The 27,404-nt window shown below is 40.9% G+C and overlaps 1 long non-coding RNA gene across 2 annotated transcripts in view; it reads left to right on the forward strand.

The window, feature by feature from the left end:
* LOC142064048 (uncharacterized) overlaps nucleotides 1-27,404 on the forward strand; it is a 294,357-nt gene that overhangs the window by 136,014 nt on the left and 130,939 nt on the right. For both annotated transcript variants that reach the window (XR_012662963.1, XR_012662964.1), the window contains exon 3: nucleotides 11,368-11,515. This is a non-coding gene — a long non-coding RNA (uncharacterized LOC142064048). The remainder of the gene's footprint in view (nucleotides 1-11,367; nucleotides 11,516-27,404) is intronic.

Genomic DNA, 27,404 nt, shown 5'->3' on the forward strand with positions numbered 1-27,404 from the left:
AGTTCAGAGAACTACTAAATTATAAAATGACCGAATAGTTTTGTAAGAAGTATGAGCCTCAGGGTTTCTAGGACTCTAATCTGAACTTCAAGACTTCATGTGACCTGTCCTTTTCTGTCTCTTGGGGGCAACAAAACCTGCTGGAAACCATCGTTTTTGTGCAGTCTGAGGAAAAACGAATGTTCTGCTCCTGTTCTGATACCTCCTTTGATCAGGCCTTTCACGTTGCACACAGTGGGGGGAGGAAGGGAGTTGCAATGAAACCGGCCGTGTTTCTCTGTATGTGTGCCCACACTGATGAATGGCTGGATTTGCCTGGGTGTGTAGTTCATGCAGTTACCTGGGAGTTTGCTCAGATGTACCTTCTAGATTCTTCCAGTTTTCTTGGTTAAATCCAGGATAGATTCAGCTTATGTTTTTCCCCTTTGTCCATCACAGCCTTGTACATCTATGGAAGCTGAAGGAGTTAAAAAGCATAACCTGATATTTATTTATTTAATATGACCCGGAAAGAGGGTGTCCTCTTGCAGTTTATGAAAGTATAGTAATTATCAATCTTGACTCATATTGAGCGTGAACAGGAAATTCACCTGTCCGCAAAGTGTGAAGAGCGCTTTAGGAACCAGTACTCTTGTAGAACGTAAAGGAAAAAACTCAGCTTTTTATCACGCTGCTAGGATGAAGGCTGAGCTGTGTCCGTCCTTCCACTCCCTCCTCCCCTCAGTTTCTCACTCTTCACAGAGTTTATTGCTTAAAACCCCCCGCCTACACAAACTCTTCCGTGAGTATGCTCTGCGTTGAGAATAATGCTGTGGTGACAGAGAGCTATGGAGCGGCTTCTGCACAGCTATTGGATAAAGATCCATCACCAGCTGACTGATATGTGACCCACAGGTACCACATATGTTACCTAATGACCAGTCACTTAATTATAGACTAGGTGACATGTTTATAAGGGTGAACTTTAGAGTGCTATTAGGGAACGGACAGATGAACTATACCGGTACCCTCCGGGTAGATTTCACCCAGACTCTTCTGCCTCTGTGGACCCATTACACAGTAATTAGGGTGATTTTTAAGTAGGATGCAAGGAGTTAAATGACTAACCTTATTATTGCTTCATTTGTCACTGTAGTAAGTGCCGCTTTGGGGGAGGTGGCTTGGAAGAAAGTGAGAGAGAGAAAGAAAGAAAAAAGTACATGAGGTGTAAAGTCTCTTCTTCCAAAAGTCCACATGTGGAAAGGGAGAAGATGAAGGAAAGTGGGGATTTTTCCAAAGCTAAGACTGGAGAAATCTTTGAACAATCTGATTCTTTGCTTCAGCAGCTGAAATGTCCATGAAATGATGCCAGTGTCTTGTTGGTTTCCCATGACAATAGTGTTTTTGAATGACTAACTTCTTTTACAGTCCTAAGAATAAGGTCTGCATCATGTGGACATATCAGTTCGCTAATTTAATTCACTGAGGTCTTCTCAGAAGATATTTTGGACATTATTTTTGTTCTATTATTATTTTTTCCTATAGCAAGAGGTAGATGCATACATAGCTGAGAGATGTGACTCTCCGTCTTCTCTGGGCTAGAACATAATCACATCTCAGAAGCAAGTTGCTTGGCCCTCTGTCCCCGCCATGTGAGTGGTGGTGGCAGTGTTGTCTGATGTCCATCCTCACTGATGTTGGGACAGCTGCTGTAGTTTCCCTGCCTGAGTGTGGCAGAACCCTAGCCTTGGCCTTCTAGTGCTAACCCTGAACCTTTGGTTTAGCAACAGGGTGAGGATGTGCTGATTTACTGGCTTTTCTCAGGCATGCTCAAGACAAGGGGTCAAACATCTACAATAGCTGCCAGTGACTTGCTTCTGGGTGACTGTGGAAGTATTTACCATCTCTGCAGTCTTTCTCTTGGGTGTTTTAAGTTTTGAAAAAATGTTTTAGCTTTTCTAATCAGTTGCATGACGATTTTGTTGCAGAGGGGAAATGAATGGTTGTCTTCATTAATCTGGATTTAACCTCCAATTGCGCTTGAAATCTTTTAAGATGAAGCAGCCGTGAAGCATGGAGTCATGCAAATCAGTTGTTGCGTTATAACGTCAACTGTGTATCTGCAGTGTTTATGCATGAGTGACTGCTTGTGTACAGATTTTTACCAATGCCCTCAGTTTTGTTTCGTTCACTCAGCTGAGTCTTTCTCTTTTCAAGTAGTAATAGTTGGAGTCAAAAACGGCAGGGCGGATTTACGTTGTTCTTTAGGAGATAATAATTGCTGTAGGGTATCCCTAATTGAAAGGAAGGAGATAGGCTTGAACTTTTCAACCTGTGCTTTGCACCAGCTGGCTGGGAGCCAGTTATGATCCAAAAGCAACGTAGGTGGTTTAACCAGTGATGTGTATGAGCTAATGTGTCCTGCTAAGATAAATGTAAGTGATGTAAATGAGCTGGATGTAAAGATGATTTTGGGGGGTTTTACATGGTCCAGCTGCATTCGTCAAGGGGAACATAATTATGACCCTACTCTATATGTGCTACAATGTCTCATTTTCTTGAAAAGCTGAGGCCTTTGAAGTGTTAAATGTTCCATTACATTGGTCACAAATTCTTAATTTAATGCAGTGGGGCTCTTGCCTCTTCAGGATCTCCTCAGGGCCTTTCAGTATTAGCCGTAGGGCAGAGAGGAAGTGATCATTGATACCAAAACCCCTGGAAAGCTGGTGATTTTTTTTTTCCTCCATTGTAGCAGGTATTACTGTTAGCACTTAAAAGCTTTAGGAACATTTGAAGATTCTTTACCCTTCCTTGCTTCTAACCTCTGTTTATGAAAATGGTAATGGGAAGAAGTTAAATGTTAAAAAAATATTTTAGGACTTCTTCCCTCCCTCAAAAAAAAAAAATAAAAAAAATTTGCAGAAATGCCTAGCTGAGACCTGGAAGATGTAAAACACAGGGAGATCTAAATCAGGGTTTTGTTCACCTGGAGATAAGGTGGATGTACGGATTCCACACATACCCTCAACCCCCACCTTTTAACGTGCAGTTACTAGGTACAGTGTATTTTTCTTTAAATTGTGGCTTTTCAATCCTTCTAAAGGGGCAGGGATGTATTTAGGAGCTCTAGCTGTTCAAAATACTTGAAGAGTACTTACATTCTGTTTTCCTCAGGGTATTTTAGGGCGGGATTTAGATACCTAGCTGTTCTTGTCAGAGGATGCCTGTCTTCCTGGCCTCTAGCTCTTACACCAAAGCACCATGACTTTTCTATAGGCTCTGTTTTATCTGTGCATCCCACAAACCACCTTTGTCAAGTGTAAGTTGTGGATCCTTCGAATGGTAGGCAGTGTTTACTACAAAAAAAAGTCACCATGAAGAAGCCAGGCTGCATATGCCTGGGCTGCCACAGGAACTGAGCAGGGTGACATTTCAGTTCATTTAAATAAATATAATTGAAACAGTTTAAGGGGGAATGAAATGTTTCTCTCCTTCTGGTGGGTTTGTGTTACTGTTTTATTTTTAGTATCATTTTATCAGTGTGCTGATGGCAAAGCAGAGCTTTCACAACGTTACTGTGTTCAGCAGTCTAAAGGACTCAGGTCTGAAATAGTGAACCTCAACAGCTCAGCTTTATGGAGAGGATTTTTTTGAGCTGTCCTTGGCTTTTGTGCCAATTTTTTTAACTAGTGTCCCCTGAGCCTTCTTTTTTTTTAAATAAAAATAGAAACACAAGTTTTAAAATCTTATTTCTATTTTTGTTTGCTTAAAATATTGTAATGGAAATATTGTCATGAACTTTTTTGCTCTGTAGAAGACTGGGCATGGAACATAGACCTAATTCTGAGCTGGAATACCTGCACTTTAAACTTACTGCAAACTTTTCATGGTGTCCTAACTAGACCCTTTGGCAGCTTTGCTGGTATGGCTTCTTTGGGTTCACCCTCTGCCTTTTATACCAGGAAATCTTTACAGATAAAAATCCTTTTATACCTGAGATGAAAGGGAATACAGTCTGAATGCCATTGCTGTCTGACTTAAACAACAAACCACCCCACACAAACAAACAAAAAACCCCTCTTATGGTAGCATAACTCAACTAAATTACTTGATCAGTGGGGACATACTGTTATTAGGTCTTTGAGTAACTTTGTCTCTCCTGGAATGTATAGTTGGACTTGGTCTCCTCTTCTTTCTATTACTGCTCTCTCATCCATAATGACTATCTTGTCTGAGACTCCAGTTTCCAGGTAGCTTTAGGTGCTATTCATTTCAAAATACCGGTATTTCTAGCTATCGGGTGAGGATCCACCAGCACAGTGTGGCTTTGGGGCAGCAAGGTATGCATGGGGCAGGGCACCAGGAGGTATATGATACGTGGTGGAATTCTGGTGAAGAGCCTCCACTTTGTGGATCTGTTGTACTCAAGACAACAATGCTTACCAGCATACTTTGGTGTCGTCGCTTCCACTGACCCGTTCTTTATGGAGACTCCTTTCTTTGGAAGAAGGGGGAGAAGGCTGTGGTGTGGGGGCCTGGGTGCGGTTGGACCACCTCTGTCCAGAGGGGCTCTTTAGCAGGTTGCCCTGGCGTGCGAGGGATCTCCACCCACCTGTCCTGTAGTGAGTCCTTGGATGCCTCTGTAGCAATGGAGTAAGGTGTCCTCTGAGGCAGGGTTAGCCTGGGGGTGCTTGAAGGCAAGTAGTAGAAAACCCAAAACCAAATAAACAAAAAACCCAACCCCCAAAGTCAGTTGATTTCCCTGAATTCCTGCCAGCGAAGGGGGATCTGGGGTTTCCAGGCTCCAGAAACTTTCTTTAAGGGTGGTTATAGCAGAATTACATGGAGTGGTCCATTTTCCATTGGCAGGTGTGGATCACACAGCTAACGTGAGATTTCTGATAAATAGCCTGTAACATGACTTGATTGATTTCAACTGTCATCTCCGATCAGATGACTCTTGGGAGTAAGAGAGGTCTCAGTCTTAGATGTATGAAAGCCCCTTGTTTAAGGGCTATAGTGTAACTTATTTTTTTAAAGTACCCAAGTAACTTCGGGAGCAGATTACAGTAGTTTTCCCACAGAAAATACTGAAAACGCAATAATTAAGAAGTTTGTAGGAAAACTTCACTTTCTGGTTATAAATGTAAAAACTGTTTTCAGTCACAGAACAATACCAGGAAATAAAAATTTAAGTATTGGTTTGATATTGCAAAATCATTGTATTCTCTGTCCTCACTTCCAAAATAACATTTAGTTCTCCAACAAATATTAAGTGGAAATTTTTCCAAAAGTCTTACAAGCTTTTGAGGGAAACAATGTCATTAAGCTTTCCCCCCCCCAAAAAAAAGCCAATTATGGCATTTTTGGAAAAGCATCCATCTTCAAATAAGAAACATGTTAAACTTAATGTCACAATTGATTTAACACGAACAAATAATTTTAAGGAAAAATAATTTTGCCTGAAAAATATTTGACCATTGAAACAAGCCATAACCTCTCTTACACTTGAAACTTGTTTTGATACACTTAACAAAACCACAGGGAATTTCAAATTTCTTCCATCAGATTGGACTCTTTACAGACATACAAAATAAAATTTTAGATTTTTTTTTTAATGGCAGAAGGTTTTAATTTTATGTTTAGAATGTTTGAAATGATTTTAATTTTGCCCACAGCCCTAATATTAGGGGTGGTGTGGGGGCCCCAAGTCCAGGCGAAGTCACGTGGGGTAACTGATACTTCCAGAAATTGTCTTGCTGTACGTACAGGGCAGCTAGTGTCTGTTAATAGACTTGGCATAATAATTAATAGCAACCTTCCAGGCTGAGTCCTATGCTGAGTGCTGTGTATCCTTCAACTGCTTGAAGGCACTTCCACCTCCCAAGACGTGGATTGGATGTTAAGAATTGTATAGCCTACTTTATTACTAATATCTACAAATTAATTAAGGTATATTTTATTTTGCTGTTGAAAAGGTCAGTCAGAAAGTAACAGAAGCAGGAGGGAGTGCGTGTCGCAGCCTCGCAGCTGGCAGGGCAGCTCTCCGGAGGTGTGGAGAAACCTGAACCAGGCAGCGCCATCAGGAAATTCCACGGCTGAATTGGAAGCTGGTACCCAGGAACTTTGGGGTTGGGAAATTAATTTCAGATGACTCTGAAATTTGCCTCCTAGATAAATAGTCTGCGTATTCTGAAATGAGCATGTAATTTAAAACAGTGTGGGGCATTCAGAGAATTAGAAGCCAAAAAACAGTTGGGGTGGGGGTGGAGGAAAAAAAAGTAATTTGAAACTGTGATTTAATGAAGAAAATCAAGGACCAAAGTGTTGACAGGAAAATTCAGGCAGTTATCAAGTCCAGGGGTGTCAATGAAATAATTAAAAGCACACAGTATGAAATGGTTTTGGCTGCTGTGATAGACATGGGTTGCCCTACATACTCTGTGGTACATTTATATAACAACATCAACATTAGGGTTTGGACTGAGCCAGGACTCACAGGAACTCTGTACTGGCCCTTCTTTTATTATTTTAGCTAGAGCACTTCATTAGTGAGGCCGCTCTTTATTGATGACCTGGGAAGGAAAGCAGTGATTAACTTTCTGCTGCTGCTGCCTCCTAATCAGAGGGGAGATGCTTTGAAGAAAGGAGATGAGGGTGGGTAAGAAGTTGTAATGAATAGGAAAGGGACATAGCACGTTGCTCATGGGGAGGTCTGTTACTGTCATTGCTCTGCGTTACTTCAGTGGAGAAGGCACCTTTTCCATTTGTTTTTCCTGAGACCTTTTCTTCCACTAGGCTGCGTTGGCAGCACTGCGTATCCCCAACTCTACATGAAGGTGACAGCTACCGTTTTCCTTGTTGTTTTTTTAATGTACTTCTTGGTTATTGAACATATCAAATCTTGCCTCCTCATAAGCTTGTGAACCCCCTGAAACTGGATCTGAGATGGAAGGCTGGTGGCCCTCAGTTCCGTCTGCCACTTGCTAGTACCCTTGTGGGGAGGGAGCTGGGACCAACGTGAGTGCCAGTGCAGGTTGGTGGCAGCCAGGAATGAGTGGAACAGGACAATTTGGCACTGTTGGCTGGGTTTGGGAGATGCAGAGAAGGTCCCAGTAAGGCCCAGCTTCACGTTTCTTGCACCTGCCATACAAAAAAAATGTTATCTCATGTGCTAAGATGTATTGCTTCCTTGACAGTTGCTAACTCTCAGCAAACATAATTTCTACTCTAACTATGAATTCTAAGAAAGAAAACAAATTTGTATTCAAATTTAAAGGCCTTAAGAAAGAAAAACGTTTGGAAGCATCTGGAAAACTCTTGCTTTTGAGAAAAAGTAGAATGCATAGCTTTAACCTTTGCTGTAAATCGTCTAACCCCTCTGGGGTTTGAACTTTTATCAATTTCTGAAAATGAGCTTCCAGTCTGTTCTGTATTGATCATCTACCCCATGTCAATAATAGCTGTTGTGAAGGTGAGCCCTGCTTGAAGTTCATGTTAATGGTATTCATGGAGGAAGGAGTTGGGGAATGTGTGTGTATGTACAGTTAGAGTTTTATTTCAAATTGTCAAAATCTTTAAAGAATAGTAGGTTGAACGTCAGTTAGGGTGCTACTGCTCATAGGCCTTTGATCTACTAGATACGTTACTTAAAAGCAATTTCAGTTTTTATTGTAAATCAAAATATCCAACGGAATTATGTCTTATTTGTAATTCGTATGTGCATCCTAGAAAGAAAATGATAAAGTCGGTGTGAGACTGGTTTAAATCCCTTAAAGTAAAATTTAAACTTACTGCAGCTTTTAAGGCCCTGCCACAGGGCCTTAAACACAGTCTAAATTATTGTTTTTAAGGAAAAGTGGTTTTTCTACCTAAACAAGAGAAAATATCCACCTTTGTGAACCCTTTGGAATTCTCATTGTTGAAAATTAAATACTTTGATTATAAAAAGAATTCACCCATTTTTCTTATTTCCCAAACAATTGTTTTTCAACCAAAACAAGAAAAGCTTAGAAAGACAGCATCCACAGAATTTCTGTCCTTAATTTCCTCACAACTTTTAAAGGAATATAATCTTTAACTAGCATTTATAGCAACTCCCATTGTGAATGTAGCATTTGTTCTTCTTCTGAGCTACTTCCATTGCCCCTTCAAATATTGACTAATAAACCAGTCACGAAGCTGTTCTGCTGCTCTATTTTGGTCCCTCAGTAAACATGAACTTTACAGAAGGGTTCCCACAAATGTTTGTGGTAGAATTCGTCATAGGTGAATCACACCCCCTTTGATCGGGGGCCGCAATACTGGATTGAGGCTCTCGTGGGCATAGGACAAATGAGATTAAAACATGATACGGGAGGTGTGGTGTTTGACATGCCTCTGCCATATTGTGCATATACAGCGAGACAGTCTGCGGTTTGTGTGCGTGTGTGTCGTTCTTCTGAACTGAAAGAGAATTTTGCAGTTACTTCCCCTCCCCCCTTTCCTGAAAAAACAAACAAAAACCCAAGCGTTTTTTATTTTCCCACTTATTTTATACCCGCGTTTCTCTTGAAGAGGAGGTACCTTTTTAAAATTATTATTATTTTAATGGAGAGACGGGAGTGCCAGTCTCCTTTCTGTGCCTGAGAGACCCCATTAAAGTGGTGGTTAGGCCAGTGGGGACCAAAGCTTGTTAACACGTACGAGGGTACTGGTTTGATATTAACTTGTGGTAAGGAGGAGATGGGCGAGTGAGTCAGGGTTTGTCCTTAAATGTTGGGAGTTTGAGTCCTTCTATGGGAGTGCTAAGCTGATGGCAGAAAACAGTGTGTGCTTGCAGCAGTGAAATTATATGGCTACAAATACAAGTACATTTGACATATATATAATTTCTTTTTATGTATTGTATAGAATGCATTACACATTTGCATGTGTACACCTTATATAAAAATTGGAATACATTTTTGTGTGTGTATATATGTTTGTGTATATTTATTCATTGATCTGCATATTACTAACAAAACGAACGTTATCATGAAGTGGGGTTGAGCCCAAGTTAGGTTTCAGATAATCTGTGAAAGGAGTTAATTAATTGTGAATCGTTTTTCCTGGAAGTCCAAGGTGGAGAGCCCTGTGGTAACAAACGTCACCCCAGCAAATCAATGTTTCATTAGCATGTCTATGGGAGACGTCTGTTCTGTTTTGCACATAAAATGAAACAAGAGCTTTCATCTTCCGCTCTGACTCGCTCTGCCTTTGAGAAGGAATAAGTGGCTTTGTTCATTTAACTCCAAACTTTCACTGCCGTACATCCCCCTGTGCTTTTTTTCTTTTACTGTAAAGCTCTCAATCAGTTTAAAAGGAGGGTACCTCCATTAAGGACAACTATCAGGTAAATGTTTATTTTCATAATGCATTTATTAAGGTGTAAAATAGAGAGAAACGTTGCTGCAAGGATGGGAATGTATTTTCCATATTTCTGCCCGTGAACTTGTGCATCAAACCTTTTGCAGAAAAGTCAGACTATTTGCAACACTGTTTTTCAGTGTCAAGCAGACTTATTTGCATCTTTTAGTCTGAAGCCTGAATTCTGGCAGTGCTATTTCTTACACTTTCCAAGTTTAGTCGATAATTTTAGGGAGGGGAGCTGGTGGCGGCAGTGTTTGTACAGGGCAGGTAATGCATCTAATGAAAACATACTTGAAATATGTCCGACACGTTCCGAACATGAAGATATTGCAAAAAGGGGTTTGGGTCTGTTGCTGCTTGGCACCGGCTTCTTTTGAAGCTTTTCCAGACGCAATTTATAACACATCTGTCTGTCCCCAGTTGCTAGAATTTTAACAGTCTAACTCTAACACCACCTAGATTTTGGACATGATGAAACCATAACTATCGATAGCATTATTTATAATTACTAAACAGCTCAACGGTGCTTAGGTTTAAAGTCTTAAGACCACACCATATTAGCCATAACTACAGAAGTATTCTGTTTGGGCTCCTTTTTGCTTGGTTATATAGGTGCAAGTCAAGGTATGTCACCAGGCATGTGCCTACTTTAAAAGTACTGCTGTGACATTAGAATTAGGCCCAGTCCACCATCACTTAAGTAAACAGGATGTGACTCCGAGTAACTCGGTATAATTCTTAGCAGCCATGTTATAAAAGAAACATTTCTTCTGATATCTTTTTTTTCCATTATTGTCGCGTGCTTCAGCTCATTAACCGGTAATCATTCTGGGTCCATTAGCTAGATATTGATATTGTATGCTCTGTTGCCGGTTGTTATGACTTTAAATTTTGCATTACCTGTATATTTTCTTTCAAGCCTAGTTCCTGGATTCATGTTATTAATGAGATTCTTAGCTGTATCTTAAATAAATTCCTAGCCCGCAGGCTCTCAAATGTAGAAATGTAACTCAAAAGCTACCCTGGAAGATTAAAAAATAGAAAGCAAAGAGGAGGAGTCCTGAATCTCATGATTTTCAGGGCATAACTCTATTACTCTTTAATCCGTTGGTTTAGCAATATTTTTCCTCTTAGTGAACCAACATTAAATACCTGGTTTTGTGTCTTGCATCTGCTCTGTTTGTGCAGCACGTGTTCGCTGTGCTGATAAGGAAGGCAAGAGTGCTGAGGAAAGCTAAGAAAGCCGGTTTTTTTCTTCCTTTCCTGTATTCTGCTTTTGGGAAATAACAAAAAATCTCAGTCCTAGCCAGAAATTTGCCCAACATACAGATTTGTCATGAGAAATTTTCAGAATCGGGCCCTATGTGTTTCCCAAAAGAACTGCAGAAGAGCTTTATTCTTCTAAGAGCTTTGTTCCTTCAGTCTTTCCATACGAGTTTCATTTTAGATTCTCTCAGCTGGGCCCAGGTAAGCCTTGGAGGCAGCGCAGAGAGGTGTTCCTCATGGATGTGGAGGCACATCTGAACATGGCTTGGCTTTGGTTCTTTAAAGAGTGAGGAACCTTGGACCCGTTCATGTTTAGATGTCTGTTTTGGCTTGAAATGTTTGCAGTAACAAACCCTGTCACTCTGGTGTCTTCAGAAGTGCTCTTCTCCACTTAGAGCACATCCGTTACGAGATCGTGGACCAGATACTCACTAAATCTGGATGTCTACCTGGTTTAAAGGAAGTTATAGGGATCTTGATTCGCTTGGTGGCATTTGTCTTCTATTTACATATAACATTTTCATAGACTGGTTTCTCGATTGCCTCTTTTCACTAGTTTTACATCAGCATAACCACAGTTTTGAGTAGTTGCTCCCGATTTTGTGTGAAGGAGTTGGATTCATTGGACGTCTTAAGGAGAGGTTGTGGTTGAGCTTGTTTGTGATCCAGGAACAATTCTTCCAGTGGATATTTCAGGCTAGGGAATTATAAGTTTCTTCCCATCCCCAACAGGCACCAGACCCCTGATGATGAGATGGAGAATTGAAAATCTTTGACAAGGCTGCTAATCAAAATCTCAGTGCCTGGTTCTACTCCGCCTAACTAAAAAAAGGACACGTGCTTATTCACTGAAACGGTGCCTCAGCTTGATCGTAACAATGTAAGTTCGGAAACAAGTACTATAATTAACCACGACTGTATTATTGGATGTGTGCATGTGTAATTAACAAAGCAGATATTTTTGTGTATGTGGCTCTACTTATTTGTTCATGAAAACTCCCCACCATTTTCCTCAGCGTATTAAGGTTAATTAAAATTAATTCTGTTTGTATTGACTGCCTTTTCACGTATGCGAAGTTTGTGCAAATCAAGTGTGTGGCCAGGGCCTTCTTCCCTATAAAATCCATAATGTTTGCTTTCAGAGCTGGGGGAAAGAGGAATCAAAATTGCAGGCTGTTTGAAATTTAAATCAGAGCAACGCTGGTCAATAGTATCAAGGTTACAGTGCCCTGGAAGATGTTGATTGGGTGCTGCCAGGTACAGGCTGGGTGACAATGGCATTAAAGGTCAGCTGAGTGGAGTTTTAGGATTTCTTTTCTTTTTGGTTAATGCTGAAGAAATGGAAACCTATGATCTTTTTTCATATAGTAGAATTGTACATGTTTGGGGTTGATGTTCAGCCTGTGCAGAGGGAGAGCACGAGACCAGTGTTTGCTAATGTAAGGATTCCCTAGCTGAGATAAGGGCTTTCTTCTATTAAGCCCTGAACAAATACATAGCAAGACACAAATGGTGTCCTGAAGAGTTTGCCCTTTTAATGAATGGGACTGACTGATAGGCTACGTGGGAAGGGAAGCGGACGCACAGGAACGTGGGGTGACTTGCTGAGGGTCATGTTGCAGGCTGTGAAAACTAGAGTGGGCTCTCCTGAGAGCTGGAAGCAAACCCAGTATTCCCAACACACTACCACAGCTCTCTGCATCCACTCCTTCTGGTGTCTTCCTAGCTCCTGTTTTTCTACCAGACACTTAAATGGGTTACAGACTAAATTATTGGACCGCAAATGAAGAAAATATACAGATGCTTTAAAACAGCAAAAATTCAGATAAACAAATTTGAATTAGGTTAAGACAAAATAAAACAAGGACAGCATAGGCAAATTCCCCTTTCCTCCCCCTCTTAGGTAGATAGATCTTCCCTTTCATATTTACTTAGATTTCAGCAATTCATTGGCTTTCTGAGTGACAACAAGCTCAACACAGTCCTTTTTATGTGCCTAGGAAAATTAATTCTATCCATCCCCTCTTGAGGACCCTTATGTGTGCATCTCTCCCTGCTCCCCTCAGCTTTCCTGCTTGCTGGCGGGTCTCGTGATCTCCATCCACCCCTCTCTGCGCTACGGGGTTTGGGCGTGCTCGGTCGCTGACGGGACGGGAGCGACCTCCCGTGCTGGTGGGAGGCTTTCCCCTGGCCTGCAGGCAATGGTCTGCATGGGACAAGCTGCCGACCACCTTGCCAGCTGCCAGCCCCAGCCAGGAGACCGTCACATACAGCCAGCTGTAAACAAAAAAATCTAAACTGTCCATCACGTTTGCCATTTAATTTGTCAATTTTTGAACAATTTTTGATTAGCACATTGGGAGGATATGGGCTATCGCAATTCTTGCAGCTATTATTACAGTCTGTCTGCAGGCTCAGGAGTATACTTCTACATGGCCTTACTCTTGATTTATGTTCCTTTGGTTTATTCCCCAGGGAGGGAAATCTCTACAGGGTGTAAATCAGATTTTTTTTTCCCTTCTTTTTTTGCAGAGACTCTGGCTCATAATTCTTTCAAATGTAAATCTGAACATAATTCTGCGACAAGAATGGATTCTATGGCTAATCACGTGGCTTCAGGCTTTAGATCTCTGTAAAGCTTTGGGCCATTTCTGTAGAAATATACAGAACGTATTCCAAAGAATGAAATAGTAATGCCCTATATCATCCAATTGCTTTTCCGTAAGCCCTTGTGAAGGTGAACATATTTTGGTTTGTTTATATAACAGTCCTCTCATCTAAAAAGTAGGAAAGTGAAATGTGGGGAGATTTTTTCCCATTAACACTGGCTTTTAATCCACTTCCTTGACAAATGTGCTTGATGCTGATGGTATTTTTCCATTCCAGTCTACTCCCAGTAAGACTGAACGATATGCTTCTGTCTCTGTCTTGGCTCTGATAATGTTTTTGTACTAACATAACATAATGCCATACAATTAGAAATTACATGTTAGCTGTTAGTCATAGCCCAGTGAGTTTACATTAGACAAAAGAAATTAAATGGGAACCAGAGGAGACCTAGTAAGTGCAGCTTGGTTTTTTTTTTTATATACTCAGAAATATCACATTTCTATTGATGAGCATCATTTATGCCTGTATGGGGGAAACTAGCTGTGCTACAGGCAAAAAAAATATATATTAAAAAAATTCCTGGTCATTTCTTCACATTCAAATCATGCATAGTTTGTGAATGCAAAGTTAGGAGAGTTTTTCCTCTGTCTTGGAATTGATGGGTTGCTTTGAGATTTTTATTCACTCCCTGAAAGGACATAAAATTATTCTTAGTCTTGATCTCTGTAATGCCAAATGACGCCTTGTAAATTGTTTTGTTCTAGGGAGCGAGAATTCAGACTTTTCTGAGGCACTTGACTTCTTGCGTGATTGTCCCGATCGGAGCCTCTTTTTAACAGGCTTCGCTCAGTCAGAGCAGTGGCATTGCTAGGCTGGCACCTGTGTGTCTGGCGGTGATCAACACCTTTTACTTCACGGGAGTTTGAGGGAATCTGTCTTCTGGAAAGCTTCCCCCTGTCTTATTAGAGACTGTCTTAGGCCCTCACAACAGCAGGTGGGTATGTCTGCAGTTCTTCAGGTACCTTTCCGAATCCTACCTTTAATACTTGCTTCTAAATTCTTGCTTCATCCATCTGATGCTCTGGAGTGAAAATACTGGTAATCTATAGAGCTGCTCGTGCTACCATTTTGCTTCACGTCTCAGTAACTGTTCCAGGTTACGGTTCTTCATGCTTCCTTTGCAGCATCCCTACCATTCTGGGCTTAGCCTTTCCTACGGCTCATTTAATGCGGCCTCTTTGAAACAGGAAACACTGGCTCAAGTATTTCAGACGAGGGCTGTCTTACGGCTCCCGTATGCCTCTTAGCCACGTATGTGACAGGAGCAGTATTACTGTTCCACTGCTCAGCTGAAGGAGACAAACTGGGCTGGTTCTGATGAGGTGTGTAAATCCCCGTGGGAGTGAAACCGAAGCCATTAAACTCATTTCAAAGCATGCCATGTGACACAACAACTCTGTGTCCCTCAAGTTCAAGGGTGACCACTAACACTTTATCCTTTTTCCTTTTGCTGCTTCATTCTGCAGGTTTGTTCAAACCAGTCCTATTCTGACACGCTTCTCCTTCTGGCCGTCTGTGCAGAATGGAGAAATGCTACATCTTTGTTAAAAAGGGAGTGCTACAGCTTACTGGAGGGTATTACATCTTGCAGAATAAAGTGTCAGTTTACTACCAGTGGTACTGTGCTAACGTGTAGATTGTGTTAAGTCAGGCCTCCTGTTTTACTTTTTTGGAAGTCTTCAGCCATTTTCTCCAGATGAATACACAAGACTGTAAAATGTCTCTTATACCTGTTGCGAAGTACCCGTAGTGAGCTGGAGTGCAGTCTCACTTTTAGAGGTGGCATGAGGATCTGTCTCCTTGCTATGAGAATTTCATGGCTCAGCCCCCATTCATGGTATGTTTCTCTAGCTCGCAGATAGTTGAATTACTCTGGTTTTTTAAATGTATACATTTTTGTCTCTTTGTACCTGGACGTCTTCATAACATACTTGCGTCTCTAAAGCTTGGAAGATTAGACTTCATTGATCATTACACATGTTCATCACAGCTTAAAGTAAAATAAATTGTGCTATCGTTTTGGCTGAGGTTTTCAAAGTTACCACAAAGCCTTACTGTCTGAGCTGTTTGGAGAATCTCTGCCATTATGTTTATCTTGTGTTTCATACTTCAGTGATATCTGTGTGATACTAATTTGCGTTACTAGTAATTGCTGACAGAGCTTTCTTAAACTGAGATGGCAAGAATGAGAGAGAACTCTAGGGTTTTCCTTTTATTCTCTTGACTTTCCTTATTCTTGCCTTCATTCTTTCCTTGTGTGTTTGCAATAGTTATTGCCTGCTAGGAATTTGGATTGAACCGAGTTTGGAGTAGTTTTTCTACAAGTGTACATCATCACTTACATCTATGATTGTGTAAGTGCATATATGGGCTTTTGTGCAGGAATGATTTTCTTTGAAGAAAGGAGCAAGGAGGACGTTCTGTTGTTAATTGGTACTTGACTACTTGCATTGCTCATTCCCACATACGTGCCCTAGTGCGTGCCTGAAATGCAGAAAATCCGCTCCAGAACAAGGAACTCATCTTGGAAAGGAGGAGTGGAGTGAACTGGGAAAAAGAAGTAAAAATGTTTTAGGAGAAACTGATCTTTTTTCAGGTACTCTGGAGGACTCCAGAAATGGGGTTAGCTACATAAACTAATGTGCTTCTCCTAGGAAAGGTTCACCTTGAGGAAGGTAGCCTGGGAAAGAGTGAACCAGGAGAACCTGCACACCTGGGTGTAGGGGAAGAAACGCTTCAGATTTGGACTTCACATATGGAAATGGAGTGGTTATTTCCATTTTCTTTCCTCATAATGGCTTTCAAAGGTATATATTTTTAGATGTTGTAAATAAATATTTGTAAACAGTACATGTATTTATCCTAATTTGGCTTTAGTTCAGGATGTTTTCAAGTTGGAGTAAACAGCAAATCATTTCTCCTTCAAAGGAAAGGCAAATTTATAAAATGGGATGTTAGGACCTTTTAACAAGCACTCCGACTGACTGGATACAATTTAGAAACATCCCACGAGGCTAAGGATGCACCTCTAAAGCAATAACATGCACTGGTTTGAGTGCTTATGTTTCAGGGGTCAGAAGAGGAACTAAGTTTTCCCTGGGGCAGGTGATAACTGAATCTCTTCCATATGGGACACACCAGGACCTGTAGGTGTTGGCAGAGCTGTCGCACACTGCTGTCAGAAATCTGGGCTGAAATCCTGAAAAGGATTTTCAACCTGTCTCCTGGAGCCATTCTTCCTTCTGATGCAAGGAAAGAGAGGGTGCAGTAAATAGCTGGACTAAAAGGACTCAGACATTTTCCTCAAGAGATGCCCTGAGAACTTCTAATCATGAGGACAAGATCAGTAGGACTTCAGAGCTAATGAATTGCAGCTCTGCTGCATGGGCTTCAGGTGGCTGTCTACCGATGAATTAATAGGTGATCCCTGTGATGTCTGATGAAAAGCTTTGAGCCAGTGGAAGGCTTCAGAAGCTAATATTTGAATCCAGTAAAGAGTACAGGCCAAAGAGAACAGATCCTCTTGGCCATACTTGCTCTTGTTAGGCTCTGAAGTTTATAGTCTTACATTTTTAAACACTTGCTGTGTCTCAGTCCTCTGAGCTTACAACCACAAGTAAGCAAACAGCATCAATAGGACAGTGAAGACCAATTAGCCACTAAGCAGAATCACAGAGCAGCCATTCAGGCGCATCAGACTCTATGGTGGCATTACAGAGATGTAGTTTTGAAAACCACTGTCAGAATATCAAACATTGCTTGTTTTTCCAATAATTTTAATGGGGTGTTAGGTTGCTATTTTTAGGTATGTAGAACTTCTCCTTTTAAACACTAGCTTAGTTTTTTCATAATCTGAAGAAATAAATGTAAGATGACAGAGAAAAGGGGAATGAAGTGTAAACTTAGTGTCATTAATAACATTAATTTGCTTGTTGTAGAACTACTTTTGGAAACCCTTTTAAAGGTTACCTTGAAAACTTCAAATTTTTTTTTTTTATTTCTGTGAATTTAAGTTAAGATTGTTTAAATTTTGTCCTGTAATCAAGGCCGTTCACAAAATAGGCTTCACCAGATACACATGTTGTGTTTTATTTCTCTGGTGTATTCCAAAAAATCTGGCAACTGATTTGTTGAAAAATGTATACTTTGATCTTGCCTCACAGTGTGCTGTGATGAGCCTGACTCTTCATGTGCCATCTTTATCGAAGGCTGTCCGTCAGTGGGTATAAGTAACAGCAGTAATCGTTGTTTGGTGTTGGGTGGCTGCGTTCTGACTTTCTTTAACTCTAGTCACTTCGGTTCTCATATTCCATGAAGGCAGATGGGAAATTTGAAATACTTGTTCATCAGAGGGTTGTTTGTTTGTAATAGGTGAATTTTGAGTGGCTTACAAATATTCTTATCATTCTTGTGCTTCTCATGTTTAGCCACTAGGATATTGCAATCCTTTTCTTCTCTCTATCCCCAAGCAGGTGTGAAAGATCAGCAGTCAGTTTGTTTTGTTGGTGCATAAGTGGAAGTTCAAAAAAACAAAAAAAAAGGGGTGGGTAGGGATCCTGCACTTACTACTTTAGCTTTTGAAAATTCTATTAGTATTACCACCACCATCTAATGACTTTGGTGTTTATATAGGCTCTGCTGAGTTTAACTGAATGCAAAACTGCTCATCTTAGAAAAAAGCTTTACCACAGGAGAAAAAAAACACCCCAACAACAAACTTTTTTAAGAGGCTAACGGTGTTACTAGTACAGTCTGACTTAGTCTGTTACTGGTTAAGATGCCACCTGTAACCACTGATAGCAAGAAAAAGAGGCTTTGTCTGCTCTGATCTTCTCCCCAGGATGTCTTCTGATTGAAGCTTCCAGGCTGGTAGCTTAGGAAGAGAGGACACTTGTGCTGTCATTTTTAGGACTGTACAGATTGATTTTTATATGGAACTTTTATCAAAATGTGCAGATTTGTTAACTTTAATACTTTTATATGAGAGCTAAGATGGCAGGTTGCTGCAGAGGTGTTGTTTATTTACTTGTTTCACTGGCCCTATAAATGGAAGGGGCAGCTGCAGCTAAAGGCACAGAGAAGCATAGGTGCGACCTGGAGCTGCAGCAGGGCAGACAGATTAAAAACAAATGGCTTTTTCTAATGGCAGCTTCACTGATGCTCAGTGTGGCTTCCAGCTTCTGATATTCCATGGTACATGGGTTAAGTCCCTTAATTTCTTAACTTTAAACTTCACCAGAGATTGATTCCAGGTTTGGTTTCAGCTGTGGGTGAAGGTTCAGGTTTGTTGTTTTCATCCAAAAATATCTTATGGTCTATGTTTCAGGCTAAAAATTTCCTGTTAAAACTGAGCTCCAATTTGACTCCTGACCTGAAGGAAATCCTCTGGGATCCACCACGTCTTCCTTGCTTTTGTTCTCCACTTGTAAACTTGTTCCTCACTTTTTGCATAGATTTCAGTTTGGTAGGGTAGGAACAGGCTGTGCCTTTTCTGAACAGCACGTGCTTAGAATGCAAAAAAGGTATACGAATTCTTCTCTTGCAGAAGGATACTTACCTGAAGTGTTCCTCCTGCTTTTAATCCAGAATCTTTCTACGCACAATGTCTCCAGCACTTTGCATCTGTGAATTTTATAAATTCACAGGCATAGCGGTACTAGCCTGTACATTCAGATAAGGAATTATTCATATTTGATTTGGTATTGCAGCAAGTATGATTTTCTAGATATCTAAGAGGGAATCCAAGCCATGAAACTTACGTTGTCTCTGCATCATAACTCTGTCCATGTTCAGGTGTAATTCTGGGGAACCTGTTGAGCTGAGCTGAGGTTCTTGTAGCATTCAAAATTACACATTGCTGCACTGCTGTTTGGACACAACTTCTTCTACTAGATGAAAATGTTGTGGCAAGCTGACTAATACATACCTGCTTTTGATCTGGTTTTTTTTGCAAGTTAAAATCTTGATCTGGACTTCAGTTAAGGGCTATGTCCATCTGAGCCCAGTTATGGTGGCTTAGAAATGCGATCCATGCCACACTCTATTCAGGCTACAGAAGCTGCTGTTGCAGGCGAGGCTGACGTTTTCATGTTAATGCCACACTTAGCAGTATTGCGAGAAAAGGTCTTGCCCCAACTTTTGCAAGAGTAGGATGAAATCCAGTGATCTGGCTAAGTTCTGACTGGGGTAAATTTTCTATTCAAGTTCTCTGAAGTATAACATGAAGGGGTTTTTTTGGCTGTTATGGTTTTTTTTTTTTTTAATCCTTATCCCTAAGTGTTCGTGTCTTCCAAATGGTTGCCGCCTTTTATCCCAATAATCACCACATTTCACTGTTGTTTTAAGTTCTCCCTTTGTAATATTTATTTATCAGGTTTTCAGCTACCTCTAGGATAAGGACCTTTATGAATAAGATAACTTGCATTCTTATTTATATTACATGTAAATGCATTACTTCCTTATTTTGATGGGTTGGTGAGATGCTAAAAATGTCAAGGTCGTAGATTTTACACTGGATTTGCTCATGTGCCAACCACAATTCTAGCACCCAGATTGCCTAATGACAAGCCTTTAGTGGGTAGTGACTGCAAATAGACTCGCTTGCCTTCATACCAAATGATTGTATTCTTTCACCCAAAATGCTGTCTAGGCCCTTGTGAAGCCCCGGCGAGCTAGCTGCTGCTTTACAAGTTGTGTGTCTCTCACTAGAACATGAAACTGAATTCCTAACCTTCTAGCTGGCAAATAAAAAGCACAAACAAAACAACCCCTTCCCACACTTCTACGATGAATGAAAGTCTGCTGTGGATATGCTTTTAAGAGGAGGTATGAAAACAGGCTCCTGATCTGAGTGTTAAAAACCCTTTATGCCTGAAGTGGCAAATGCCACTCTGACAAAGGATTAGTCAAACTTTGAAGGTCGAAGTGGGGTTCGGGAGTTCTGTGTGAAGCTCCTTTTTCCATCTGAAAAAGGGACCTTCAAAGGCAAATTTCAATACTCCACACGCAGCATTTTCCCCTCTGTTCCAGCCTTGCAAACAAGGAAACAACCAGTGACAACAGAGTGAAGAAAGACAAGAGAAGTACGTAAAACAGTTGCACTCGCTTTCCTTCAGTGCTGAGCTGCTCCTCAGGGGTGGGGGCTTTCTTCTCTTTCATTATTATTTTATTTCTTTTGCATATTTTTTTGTTTTCTGCCAGTTAAATACTCTTGTTTTCTACAGAGAGCAGCTTGAAAGTAGGCTATCTGATACGGGAGCCTCTGCAAACCTGTGTATGTTAACAACTGAGAGCCAGATTTTCAGAAGTGCTCTGTATTCAGCAGGCTGAATTTTCTCCCCTACCCACCCAGCTGCCACACAAAAATAACCAAACCAGTCTGGTGTAGTTTCTCTTTGCAGAAGAGGAACATGAGAAGGAACCAGTAACAGGCAGAGTGGAATTGCCAAATCATTTAGAAATCTTTTCTGGCTCGGATCTCTTTGCAGGTTGAAAATTTCTAGACACACGGCCAACGCTGCTATGCTGCTGGCCAAGAACTTGTCAGATTTCACTAGCTAAGCAATGTAGGGTATGGTCAGTACTTGGTTGGGAGACCTCCAAGGAAAACTCAGGTGCTGTAGGATGTGGTAATTACTAATTCAGTAAATAGACTTCTCAGAGTCAGTGCAGCATCTGTGTCCGATCTAGGAGGATGTTGGAGCACTGCTAGCAAAAATCACTGGGTAAAGGTTGGCAGGATACATTATGACCCCATAAAGCATTTTGGAATTATAGAAGAAATATATACTGTGTATCATAATGGCATCAAGACCTTTTAAAACTTGTTACCCGCTCTCACTCCCACCCCCCAAAAATTCCTCTGTAACCTGAGGTTGCATAGGCTAAGGTATCTCCTTGCCTTTGAGAGATCCAAGTTCAAACCACACCTTTGGCATTATTCCTTGTTCAAATACATGTTCTGCCTGCCAAAGTGCATGCCACTGTAGCATGGGTCTGTTTCCTTCTCACTTGGACCAGTGATTTTTATCTTGAGACAAGAATTAGCATACAGGAATGGAAAAACCATTTTATTAGTATTTTCAGCCATAGCTGGAGCTGCAGGGTTCAACTTTATTTTTGATTAGGAGAAAATGAGATTGGTATTCAGAACTCCTTATGACTTGATTCTGGGGCCTGCCTGGGCTTCAATTTTTGGACTTCCTTGGCTTTCAGCACACAAAACCTTGACTTCTAATAAGGTAATACTTCCTGCGCTACCTTTTACTGCGCAGTGTTTCTCTGTAAAATACCTGACTTTGGTCTGGCTCAGGCCTCCCCAGCTCCTACGGATAGCTGGTGAAGTAGATTAGACTTCTTGAGGATGAAAGTTCTATCTGGTGAATAGTAAATAGTAACTAGTATTCTTCTGTGCAGTATAAAGGTGGTAAAAATTATTTATCTTACCAGGGGAAAATTGTTATTGATGTGTCTGAACACCTGATTAAACAGTTCTGTAACAGAGAGGATGTTAAAAAGAGGTATATGAAACATCTTTTAAACTTTGGAATAATCAACTTTACACAGGTATTATGATGTAAAATCTAATGGTTTCAACATGAGAAGGTTTTACTTGAATTAAACTGTGGGGAGGCCAAGACTTGATATTCACTGTGTTTAGCTAAATCAGTATAAAACCTTATCTTCAGGTAGACTTTTTTTTTTTCCTTGAACCAGTTTATACATTTGAAGAATGTACCTTCTTTTGCAGTGGGGATATAGCCAAACTAATGATGTGTCCTCCTGAAAAACACTGAGGTTAACACTTCTACATCAGTTTAATCCATTTGTGGCACTTTCTTACACTATTGGTACTGCAGCTTGGCCAAAAAGAAAAACCAAACCCTGAACCAACAAAACACAGCTTCCTGATAGATAATCTTTGCTTGTGGTGCTCTTTGAGATCACTCCCTGAACTGAAGTGATAGGCTGGAGTAGCCCCCTCTTCTGACCAGCCTTTAACAGGTTTTCAGCTGCTATGCGACTGAAATCAGCAGAGCTTTCCTCATTGTGGATGGGCAAAATATATTAATTGATTATAGAAGTTTAAGTCCTCACCAAAACACAGGTTTTTGTAGGGAGAAGGGAAAATAGTTATTAAAAAAGTAGATTTCCCTGCTGATTTCCAAAATCATATAGTATCTCTACAAGCTATAGAGGCCAAGTGGATATGAATTACCTTGCTTGTTGCTATCCCTATTTTGCATCAGAGATGCTCAGGAAATTATGCAAATCGGAAATGGATTACTAGGATATGCTGAAATGAATTTTTGGCCATGACCATTTACCTGTTTCAGCCTTGAACTGTGTGCATCCAAGGTTGTTTGTTTTTATTTTAAACTAAAAATGTGTAAAGAATACAATTTCTGTGGGTACAAAGGTTCATATTCAGAATAAAGAAAAGCAAGCTCTTCCTTGTTGAAATGTATTTACTGCCAAGTAGGCTGACAGAACATCTGGGTTTCTGCTGTATAGGGCGGTATTCAGTAGATTCTTGTTCTTTCCACAATGGTAGTAGCCTCTTATAGATGCATCAGAAAGAAACACTATCTACAAAGCTCTTAAACCGTGGAATTCCTTCAGTGTTCTTCCAGACAGTTATCCTTTGGAGTTTTGACCTCTAAACTTCTTGACTTCTGCTTTTTTTGCCTCTCTTCTGGAGTAACAAACCCTCCCGTGCACACATACCTACCTGTACAGGCCTTGCGCTGGTTTTGAGGTGTACGTCATGGTGCTTATTCTGCGCTGCCTTGCTCTTTTCGCACTTATATTCTTACTACCAGTGCTAGCTCTTAAAGAGAAAATAAATGGGAAAAGTGATGCTTGTGGAGTTGAAAATCCATATTTATGATTTCAGAGTTCCCCCTGCAAAACTTCTCACATGCCTTCAGAAAATAACAAAATGCTGTATGTCTGATTTCCAAACCAGCCTTTTCTAAAGAGCTTTTAGTCTGATACAAAACACATAAACAGAAGATGGAAGGAGGCTAAAGCATTTGGGAAGAAACCTTCCAGGCTGAACTGCTGCACTCTGGTTGAAACGGCATCTTCTATCCAGAGCATGTGAAAGAGCATGGAAGAGCTAGAAGTATGTTCTCTTTGCAACCTAGCACTGCTTTTTCAGATAGGCTTGCGGAGTGAACCACAGGATAATCTCTAATTGCCTCCCTGCCTGTGTATTTAGGCCAAGTCCCAGTCCCCTACCTTTGTGCAACGTCTAACTGAGGAAGACTGACAGAGAGAGTTGGGTCGAGGTGAGGAACAGAGATGAGGCTCAGGAAGGAAGCGGGGTACAAGTGTTGGAGGCTTTTTGGGAATCTGATTAATTTGGGGCACTGCATGTCTGCATTAATTGCTTGATGGGGGAAAAGTCGACGAGAGGATGATTTTTTTTCGGGCTACTTCACTTAGTGCCTGTGTCCAACCCAAAGATGGAGTAAGCGACTATATATGAGTGACTGATTTGATGCCAAATCTGTTTTCATGTTCATAAACCATGGCTGATTTTAAGAAAAAATTCTTTTTTTCAGGATTTTTAGACTTTCTGCTTTTCCACCCAGTCTCCCCCATGCTCCCCCTCCCTCCCCTCCTCCAAAAAAACCCCAACCTCAGAAATACTGTTCTGCTGTTTGTCTTTTCATGATGCGTGGTATAGAAATGGCTGCGCAAGTTGCATGTTATGGTTTCTGCTCTGTAATAAGATGTTTGAAATGTATATTTTCCTTCCTGTCTTGAACTTCCCCTTCTCTTTCATATAAATATGTGTAAGTTTGACTTCTGGGGACAACACGTGTAGGTGTTGGAGGCTTTGTGCTTTGCACAGCTGACACAAAGAAGAAGTATTATGAATGCTAGTGGAATATTTTCAGTAAGTAGCTGAAATGAAGTTATGTTTGTAGATAAAAGCCACTTTTGTTTATACCAAGGCCTGTTCTTGCAGATCCCTAGCACTAAGATCTAAGGATTTTTGTAGTGGAACTGGTTTGCACAAGGACGTTTACAACTCATTTATGTATTTTATATATTCTACCGGTGGAATGGGCAAAGAGCCTCAGTCCCTAAAGCCCTCCATGATATTCCAGCATGTTGTGCCTCCATGATGTGTTTCTGCAGTCTTCTCCCGGCCCACTGTATCTTCTGTGCATGAATAAAATAAACACCTAATGGTATAGGTTGCCTTCTTGGCTCAGTTCTTTAGGTGCTTTGACTGGGCTTTCAATCCCCATAGTCACGTTATTGAAACACAGCAGGATCCTTCTGGGATGGCCTCCAAGATGATCCTTTGAAAGATGAAAAGTAGCCACTAATAAGCCATTCCATTTCTTTCTCCCGCCTCTCTGCCTCAGGCAGGAAGCTATGTGGCTTGGTATTTGCCCTCCTGTAAAAAGTTGGAGATGTACTGTCTCTTTTATTGGAAATAAATTAATAAATGAAAACATGTAATGGAAAGGACTTGACCTGTGAAAAACCTTCCTTCCTTCCCTTTTCCCTTGTCTCTGTTGGAGTATGCTCATGTAACCTCAGGCTCTAAAAATTGTTACCAAAGAAGGGGGAAAAAGAAGGGTGGGGAATGTTCAGGGGGTTTTGATTTTGCCTTTGTTTGTTTGTTTGGGTACCGCCCCTCGCCCCCCCCCCCCCACCTAACACCTGGACCTCCCCAGAGGGATTTCCCGTCAGCTGTAGCCTTTGAGGTTGACCTTAGTTGGTTGATTGGTTTTGGTTTGCTTTTAATCAGAGCCACACCATTTGGACATGTATTCCACATGTCCCAGGAGCTCTTTACCTCCACCCTTCCCTCCCCCCAATGCCTTGATGTCTATTAAAACAAGTTTCTGTGCAGCCCAGCAGGGGAGATATTTGAGGTGGGGAGGCATAAGTCATCTTGCATGAAGGAACGGGAATACCAGGCATTCCTATCTGGGCTTCCATGTGAGCTCCGAGCTGGCCCTAAGCGAAGCCCAGAGAGACTCCATGCAGACATCATCTCTAGTTCAGTCTTGTCCTTGCATTGCTTCCATCTCTGCGCTCCCATCACTGAGTGCATGCTGCTGCCTCTGCTGGGAGTGCAACAACAAAGCTCTTAAGAATACCCAGGCAGCCAAAAATAATAGCAATAAAAATAAAGACATTATTAAAGCCAGATACGACTGATCTGAAGTCACAGCGAGTGTAACGTGACTCAGTCAAATCCCCAGGACAGTTGGAGACAGAAAGGGAAGGAGAGAGGAAAATCTCTATCTGTTTAAAGTTCTGGGCCCCAAACTCCTTACAAGTCGGCTTTGATAATTCATCAGACAACCACAAAAAAGAATGCCTCCCCCGCTCCAGATGCAACCGTGTCTTGTCCCAGCCTCTTTCCACAGCCTGTGAATCTCACCACATCAAGGGGGAGAGAAAATACATTTAAAAGTTCTCCCTATTTAGGTTGGGTAGGTTTGAAATATTCTCCAAAGGCAAATGTGTGCGTGTGACAGAAAGCATGCACGCATGTGTATGTACGCATGTAGAGTTGTTCTCGGGAAAAGGGGAAAAATTACAGGAAAAAAGCAGATTTGCACTTCACACCCAAAGCAATTAAAGAAAGAAATAGCTGTAAGGTTCTTTATTGTGGCATGATTAAGCTAAATAGTGAAAAGCCCAAAAGCCTACACCAAAGAGTAGAGAGTGGCCCAATGCTCGCCCGTAGTCTGGGACGGGTAACTGCGCCCTCATCCCATCGGATGCAATTGGGGAGTAACGCAGGGTACCGGCAGTGCTTCGCAAAAAAATAAACTCTCCTAGATGCATTTGTTTGGCTGTTGGTGGGACGCTGCTGGAAAAGCAGATTGACATAGCAGGGTGGAATAGGAATGGAAGAGGAATGTAGGACTGAGCCCTGTTTGCTAGTCTTCTCTGCTATCAAGATGAGAGATTAATTTTTCAGGCTTGCTGTTGTATTAGAGGTCTCAAGGGGGTGCCATGAAAGAGGTACTTCTCCATGTCATTTGGAGAGAAGGGCTTTGACTAAGGGACTCAAAGCAAATGGTAGAAAAGAGGCCAATCAAGAAAACTTGGATCTGATGCCAGTATCACACAGTGTGTGTGTTTCGTTCTTAGATTTTAGCTGAGGCCAACTCTGGTATAAACAGATAGACTTCAAAGTAGTTAGTCTGAATAAAAGCTTACATGATATTTTAATGATTCAAGTCTTTTGGGACTGTAAAACTAGTTTGAAAATCTCAGAAGGTATTTATTTTTGTTTTTTTTGGGCCAGGCAGAGATATACGAAAGAAATCTGGTTCAATTTTTTGGTTGATATTTTGTTTGTTTTTCAGCACCCTATGACTCTGAGATACTTTTGCACTTCTTTTAAGGGAGAATAACCTACTTTTGAAGCTGAAATTGTTACCTAATGGTTTGTTTTTTTTTTTTAAATTTTCGCTAGCCTTTTCAATATTTGAAACTTTACAGTCTTTCAGGGATTCATACCCCTTTCTTTTATCTTTTCTCTTACCATCTTTTTTGACTTCGTTTTATTGGTTTTGAAAAATGAAGACCTTTAGAATAGGTCATCTGGCAAAAATGAAATGTAAAGAAAAGAATGTGTAAATTCACAGGACAAATTTTAGTGTCTGCAGTGTTTTAAATGGGGAAGGTTTTCTTTCCCTTTCTCTCTACCAGCTCGTTGTCTCTATGAATTGTCTCCTTTTGCATTTTTTTAGGACAAGTTAATGAGACTTTCCATACGCCAGTTATGAATGCAAGAAGTTAACCTGTGGTAACCCTGCGGATCTGCTCCTGGCTGGAATCAGGCAGTGCCAAATATGAATGACGCATGGAGATTTCATTGTTTTTTTTTCAAGCCTGAAAAGCCTTGAATAATCTTTTGAGGGATGAGTGGATCTGGTACTGAACATTTAGACCTTAGTTTTGGGTATTTCATGTCATCTTAGTCCTCTGGCTTTGCAGAAGACCTCTTCATAATGTGCAAATCCCATGGGATTTCAGGGCTAGCACAGATGGACCAGTTGGATATTGTCCTGGGTTTTCAAGAGTAAATCACAAAGGCAGTATTTGCAATC

This window comes from Phalacrocorax aristotelis, chromosome 13 (genome assembly GCF_949628215.1).
Source record: "Phalacrocorax aristotelis chromosome 13, bGulAri2.1, whole genome shotgun sequence".
Taxonomy (NCBI): Eukaryota; Metazoa; Chordata; class Aves; order Suliformes; family Phalacrocoracidae; genus Phalacrocorax; species Phalacrocorax aristotelis.